Source organism: Microtus ochrogaster, chromosome 1 (genome assembly GCF_000317375.1).
Source record: "Microtus ochrogaster isolate Prairie Vole_2 chromosome 1, MicOch1.0, whole genome shotgun sequence".
Classification (NCBI taxonomy): domain Eukaryota; kingdom Metazoa; phylum Chordata; class Mammalia; order Rodentia; family Cricetidae; genus Microtus; species Microtus ochrogaster.
In genome coordinates, this window is record NC_022009.1 from 12,346,261 (window position 1) to 12,354,164 (window position 7,904).

At 40.6% G+C, this 7,904-nt stretch overlaps 1 long non-coding RNA gene across 1 annotated transcript in view; it reads left to right on the forward strand.

Moving 5' to 3' along the window:
* Nucleotides 1-5,834, forward strand: part of LOC101984693 — a 12,599-nt gene extending 6,765 nt beyond the window's left edge. The window contains exons 3-4 of the long non-coding RNA XR_258110.2: nt 4,598-4,713; nt 4,834-5,834. This is a non-coding gene — a long non-coding RNA (uncharacterized LOC101984693). The remainder of the gene's footprint in view (nt 1-4,597; nt 4,714-4,833) is intronic.
* Nucleotides 5,835-7,904: the final 2,070 nt, after the last annotated feature.

Here is a 7,904-nt window from a genome sequence, read left to right on the forward strand (position 1 = left end):
AAAAAAAAAAAAAAAAAGATAGTTCACATTTCCTTAGCCCCAAATGCACCAGAAATGTTCTCAGAGAGGTTGTGGGATTTGTATAATGTCTTTCATATTGACTCTCTGAGCTAGCTTCTTGGAAGCTTTCAACCAATAGCTATCCCCTCTGAGTTCTGGGTGGTAGCAATGAGCTTTAGGTCTGAGCTAGTGGAGTGGGGGTGGCCTGGCTTTCCTGTGACTGGTCTCGGTCTATTGGCACTCATTATTATGACTTGATATGGGGTTACTATATATTAGGTGTGATGTTGTTTTGCATAACTGCAGGAGCCAGTGTATTTCTAACCCTGCAAATGATATTTGTAACGAGTTTAGGTAATTTGTTTAAAGTCCCACAACTGAGAAGCTATAGAGCTGGAGATAAACCTATGCCTTCCCCACTTCCAGACCAACTCTTAGCCACACAACTGGCTGTCAACTAGAGTCTCTTCTGGGCTCTGGTTTCCTCATCTGGGCTCTGAGGAGGCTGACCAGCATGATCATTAGCATAGCTGCCAGCTCCAAAGCTTTGGAGTTTTAATCCAGCAAGTAAACAGATGTAGCAACTTACATTCGCTACATACTTTAGCCTCAAAGTGGCTAAAACCATCTTGCAAAAAGTGATGTGGAAAACATTGCAAAGAGCCAGGCAGCTAGCGTGGAGGGGATTGCCAAGCCGACAGCAGCTGTGAAAGCTGCTCAGAGGTTCAGCAGCCAGCAGTGGGAGTGTTTCCCCAAGAACAATAAACCGAGTGACTAAGAGCCCTGCCTAGTAGGAGCTGCCTCGGGTCTAGACGGTCTAGACCTCGGAATGTTTACTTTGGATTTCCAAGCGCTGGTGCATTCTGTAATTTAGGCTAATTTCTGGAATACAGGCATCCAGAATCGAACACACACACACACACACACACACACACACACACACACACACACACACACAATGAATTCATTATATTGTATATAGAGTAATATTTATTATGAGTATGAATTCATTATATATATGTGTGTATGTATATATACACACACATACAATTTCTTAGGTTGAAATAGCTTCCTTGTAGGATCTTTTGGGAGAGGGAAGCAGAACAGTAAGTTTGACACGTCCTTCTCCAAGCTAAAATTTGTCCTCCACTGTGTTACCAAGGGCCTTTTAACTTGCTGCAAATGCTCCATACTTAAGGTGATGAAGCCAGTGTTTACTGAAGGAGGCTATATAGATGGAAACAAGGTTGCTTATGGCAAAGTTGAGCTTCTTATTTCCAAGTCTTTCCTCACTCTCCCCTTCACCAGAGTAATTCACTAGCTCTCACCAAGAGAAATCGTAACCTACCTAAGCACCAATGCTGGTAACAGGCATTGAAGCCTCTTAAGCTGAACCCAGGGAGTCCTGTTCAATATGGAATTCATTCTTTCCTGTGTAATTAAAATGTGAGCTGGCTGTGTTCATGATGAAAAGAAAAAAAGCACCCAAGCTAATAAAGGGAAGCAATAGCCACAATCAAGCCCTTCGCTTGGCTCCCAGTTGATTGGCTGAAATCAACTTCCTTTACCTACTAGATCAGTTGCTCTGTGCTGTGACACTTAGGTTCTCAAAATGTGGCCCAGGCAAACCAGCGTGGATCTCACTGGGAAAAGGGGTAAAAGTGCACATTTTCTCATCCAGACCCAATGAAAAGGCAGAGCAGCAGGGCTCAGCATGCAGTTTATGAGTGTGCTAACATTTGAGAACCGCTATTACATCAACCAGTTAGACGGCTAATAAAGCTGGGCCGTGATGATGGCACACGCCTTTAATCCCAGCACTCAGGAGGCAGAGGCAGAGGCAGGCTGATCTCTGTGTTTTAGAGGCCAGCCTGGTCTACAAGAGCTAGTTCCAGGACAGGCTCCAAAGCTACAGAGGAACCCTGTCTCGAAAAACAAAACAAAACAGAAAACCCCAAAACAACAACAACAACATCAAAGTAGGACTAGGGACTGGGGACAAGAATGGCTCAGCATGTAAAGTACTTGCTGTGTACACATGAAGACCTGAGTTTGGATCCCAAGCCCTCATGTAAAAGCCAGGCTGTGGCAAGGCCCTGTAATCTGAATGCTGAGACGGTGAGGGCAAGAGGGGGGTTTGTGAATCCAGGCTCAGTGAGACAGCCCTTCTTAAGTACGTAAAGTGATGTGCAGATCAACTGTGGAAGAAAATCCTTGTGGACCTCTGACCTCCGTTTGCATGTGTACCTACCTTTATGTAGAGGTATACAAACAGAAACACATACACATACATATACCACACACACAGGCACATACATGTGTACATGTGTGTGCTCATACACGAAAACAGGCATCATCACATGGGACAAACTAAAATTTTGTTCTCTAGTTATTAGCTTTCAAAGCGATCCTAATGGTTCCATTCTCTTAAAAACAAAGCAGACAAACCCTAGAAACCTGGCTTTGGTGATGGTTTTGTTTCTTTTATTTGATCATTATTGTTCTTTCCCCCCGCCCTTTCAAAGCAGTGAAGAATCTACATAAGCTGTGTTTTATTTATTAAGTTCGGGAACTGTGTGTGGCGCTTCAGCTACCGAGTCCTCGCTGCAGCTCGGGTCTCTTTTAGGTCCCATACACAAGCGTTTTGAATCCTGGATTCCTTAGTGAGACTTACCCACACTAACTTATGGCTTTCTTGGCTCTGTAACCCACAGCGTCAGGGAGGAGAAGTTGGGATGCTTGAGCTGAGGCCTGTAACTTTCCCTGCTGGCTCAGGAGAAACGTCCAGCTGCAGAAGGGCTGCATGCCTCTGAAACAAAGGAATCACTACAGAAAGGAGGTTATTGAAGAGCGTATTTTTAATACTTAAGCTCGTTAAAGCTCTACATTTTAGAGGCAAAGCATCAAATGCCCTGGTATGAATGTATTTAACCCACATGTCTTTACATACTCATTATTTTGTGAATCGAGGGATTCTAACACAAATATTTGAGGGTCTGAGTAAAGGGTAAATAAATTGTTAAACTGTAAGTGTGTTTAGGACCCTGGAGGTTGAATGAGTACCAAACAGGGCTCCGTTTGTTTTCTACATTCACTGGGCTTTAAATTGAAAGCCCCTGTTTTGCTACCTTTCTGTGGTCACAGCGCCATCTAGAGTACATCCTGGGAACCCTTCTGGAAATCTTGGAGAACTGTTTTTCCTTAAAGTCAGAACCCTCAGCTGCAGTAGCATTTTCGAGGAGGAAACAAAGGTTCCTACTTTCTCATATTACACTAAAGCCAATTATACTAGCCTTTCTCTTCCGTTTCCTAATGATTAACCTCAGTTATGCCAAATGTCAGGATGATGGCTAAATCATAATCATATAAAATGGTTTTGCCGGAAGATATAGGCTTATGTTAATTAATTTTTTTTGTTACTCATTTTTGAAATTGCATATTAATTACAGCACTTCTCACTTCCCTTTCCTCCCTTCAAGCCTCCCAAATACAAATACCGTTCCTGCTCTCCCTCAAATTCGTGGGCCTCTCTTTTCAACAGTTGTTACAGCATGTGTGTGTGTGTGTGTGTGTGTGTGTGTGTGTGTGTGTGTGTGTGTGTGTGCATTCCTATATATAACCTGTTTGGTCCATATGACGTTACTCATATGTGTGTTTTCAGAGCTGACCATTCCATTTGGCACTGAACAAAAACTTGACATTCTCTTCCCTAAGGAGAGCCACCTCCCCCACTGGCAGCTTTCCTCAATTGCCTGTAGTTCTTTGTTTAGAGTTGAGGTCTCTTGGACATTTCCCTGTCCAGTTTGACATGTCTGTCCTTGTTTAGCTCTCATTTGGGTGGTCATGCTGGTGAGACTTTATGCTCATAGCTTCTGATGTTTCTAGAAGACACAATCTCAGAGCAAACTCTAACTCTTACAATCCTTTCCCACTCTCTTCTTCAATGTTCTGTGAACTTCGGGTGAGAGAACATTTTGTAGATGTGTCCGTGAGACTGGTCTCCACAACTCTGCATTGTGATTGGTTGTGGTTTTCTGTGTGCTCTCGGCCTGTTACAAAAAGAAGTTTCCTTGATGTGGGGTGAAGACTACATTATCTGTGGGTGTAAGGACAACTGTTTGGGTTGATTTTAAGGATGATACCATTATTTTTAAAGGCATAATTGGGTCAAGAACTCTTTTACGTCACTTTGATTACTCTAGAAGTGTTAGCTTCCCCAGAATATTGGGAAGATTAGCAAAAAGAATGAGGGAAGAATTACTTAACCCCTTCCACTATATTTTGTGTATCAATGTCAAACTTGGGTATATTCTTTGCCCAAAAAAGCATGAAATTAAACTTGAATTTGATTTCTGTGGCTGCACGAAGAGATGAACACAGGACTCTAAATGCAACCATCTATTTTGGATTGGAAAATGATGGCATTTTTCTGCCAATAGGCATTTCAATCATAAGACAGTTGCCAACAGCAGTGCTGTTTGGTGAGAAGGTAGCCATCTCTGGGGGCACCAGAATTTCTGCTTACAAATGGCTGCCACCTGATGAAGCTCTTTGTCGTGACGCCACCTGACCTTTCCCCAACTGTGTTTTGTTTTAGCTTATCCGAGAGAAGTACCATCATATTTATTAACAACGTCGAAAGTAGCCTACTTTAAGAGGAAATATGCAGAAGAAGAAGATTTACATCAAGGTTACCATGGGTGTTTTCCAAAAGTAAGGCTTTACTTTTCTCCCAGTGCCCTCCCCCTTTCCCACCCCCAAATGTCATTGAAAGCATGAAGCACCAGCTTCTGTTTTTCTATGCAGAAAGTAATGGCTCTGTTTGCTCCCCAGCACCTGATATTACCCGAAGACAGGACCTGTATCCTCAAACTTTCCCTGGAGAAGCTCAGGTTTCTCGAAGACCCAGAAACCTACTTACGAAGGTCTGTGTTAATTAACAATTTGCTGAGGAAGATACACCTAGAGACGGAGAAAGAGAGCTATGAATACTTTAAGGAATCTCCCCCCTATAAGACTGCTTATTCGGATACAAGAAAACGGCTGAAGTTTATGGTACAGGAGTGCTGTTCCCAGTCTCTCTACTATGAAGAGCTGCATTCCTACCACATTGTGCCTTATACTTCGGAGAATGCCATCTACGGGATGGGCTACACTGGTGACCACTTGGAGCAAAATTCTCAGTTGCTTATTTATAAAATGAATTAAAGTAACCGTTAAGTTCATTGATATTTTGTTTCTAAATGCCTGAACTGTTTATAGTGAAGATGTTAATATAAGACACTAATTATCAGTGCACTTGATCTCAGTGATGAGATGCATGCCGAACTGAGGGGAGAGAACCATGGGTATTTCTTACCCACAATCCTTAGTGCCATCACATTGAATGGAAAATAGACCTACTTTATCATAAAGCAGTGAGTCGATGCATTAGAAGAAAAAGAGTTTTAAATTGTTTTTGAGATAGGAAGGGATTGATCTCTGGTCAACCTGTGAGGTTAAAATTAAGTCACTCCCCCATCTAAATTCTACCTACTCTTATTGAACATTAGCCAAAATAAAATCATTATTAAATTGATAATGTTGTGACCCTGAGGACTAGAGGTGGAATGAATCTAATTTTATTTATACAGTGAGGGTTCCATCCTTTCAGAAATTCTATGGCTTGTCAAACACTGTGCCAAATGGTCATTTGTCATTAGTATCCTTTAACCATGAATGGCAGTTCAAGATGGGGTCAGTATATAAGCTTACTTGTTTAATGTAACAACTCCTTCTTCTTCTTCTTCTTCTTCTTCTTCTTCTTCTTCTTCTTCTTCTTCTTCTTCTTCTTCTTCTTCCTCCTCCTCCTCCTCCTCTTCCCCCTTCTTCTCTTCCTCTTCTCCTCCTCTTCCTCTTCTTCTCCTCCTCCTCCTTCTTCTCTTCCTCTTCTCCTCCTCCTCTTCCTTCTCCTCCTTCTTGATTCCTCTTATTTGATCTGAACAGACTTTCTCTTTAAGAATGAAATGTAATAAAATTAGCATTGCATATTGGATCATATTTAAGTTCTACGGGTTGATTAACATTTGTGCTGGGCCTTTTAGAGTTGAAATTTTATTTATGATCTTACTTTTTTTTAAAGGCTGTGAAGCTCAGGAAAGTGTAGGCAGGCAAAATACGTTTTTAATAGGATGATAATTTTTTTTAAAAACCTGCCCTGGAAAGTTGATGAGAATAATAGAATTTAGACATGTTGTTATTTCTTCATCCATAAGAGCTCACAGAAGGTGCCGGGATGAAACATTGCACTGATTTTTGTAGAGCAGTCGATCACTTATCACTTAACAAAATGTCTGAGAATGCCTTTGTGGGGGAGGTTTAGGTGAGTTCCTGTGTTTTAAAGTTCTAAGGGTGAAGAGGTAACAAGTTGGATAGATTCCTTGTGTTCTTGAGGTTTGAGTGAGACGTCTGACCCCTGGGTCCAAAGTTTTTGTCCTATGGAGTATTTCATTTAAAGAACTGTTGTTGACAAAAATAGATTGGGAAAACTAGGTGCCAAAGGTGTATTATGAAAATACCAAAGACTGAATGATGAGAGTTAGGGAGACTATGATAGTGAAGCCAGCAAAGACAAGGTTCTGAACCAAGGACGGCATGGGTAGTGTGGAAATATTGTTAAGAGCTTCACAGTGACTGGTTTGCTGGTGTGCCCCCTGAGTGCTTTGTTCAGAATGATGGCAAACAGGAATACGATGCTAAATTAAGATGTCAAGCTTTTGTGACTCAAATATGGCAACTGTCAACACAACATCATCCCTAGCTGAAGTGCCGTCTTGTAACAAGGCTGGCTGCATCTTACTTTGCTTTTATTTTTGATACCACATTTGGGCCCTGTGATGAATCACAAAGGTGATTTTGTACAAAGACTATGGGATCTCTAACTAGATTGCGTTGCACAAGATTACAAAGATCCAAGTAGATCCAAGTGTCAAGTTTATATTAATTGCTCAATCAAAATTATGAAAAGTGATTTAGAATAAGGTAGTATTTATAGTAAGAGATAAAGGCATCCAAACAAGTTAGTATGACTGGTGAGATGCCTTTGCAGCCCATATAGAAATTTCAAATTTAGTTGAAGAGTAAGATTTGGCACAAAAGTTTAATAGTTTTATTTCATTGCTTATAAAAGGACACATTGCTCAGAAAACTTCTTTCAAAAATATAGATTTATTTAAAAATAAGGCTAGTCCCAAAACTCCGTTTGATAGGATAATTATGTCATCATAAGCCTAAAAATAGAATCAGTTATCTGATGCTTTTTAAATTTATTTTGAAGGAACACCTGGTACGACTTACCACAGTGCCCTTAAGAAGAGGCCAACAATGCTAACAAGTATGACATTTTATAAAGCACACATTTAACTTGGTTAAGTATAGAAATACAAGTTTGAGAATAGAAAAGAAAGGAAGAGGAAAAAAATCATGGAGAAAATGTAAATTTGTAATATTTCCTGTATGTCAGAAACCTTAAACAAAGTCAGAACTCCGGGACAAAGAACCAGTAACACATGTAAAAATCCATTTTATTTCAAGACATCATTACCTGAGCGCTTTGATCTGCACATTCATTCGTATATAAGCTGTCTTAGAAGCCAGTGGTATTTGTGATTCTACTTTTATTTAAATATGCATTACTTTAAAAACAGATTATTTGAAAATACTTTTCAGTGCAAATGATTTCCCCCAATAAACTGCTCATAGACAAGGACTTGACAAGTGTTATCTTGATTTGTCTTTTAAACTTGTATTTAAATTCTGCAGACTTGCCCAAGCTAGCCAGTGGATGGCTATGATCTTACCAGGGTCAGCTGGGGTAGAGGGACATCCTACCTATGTCTGCTATGCTCATGACTTCTGCCTGTTCC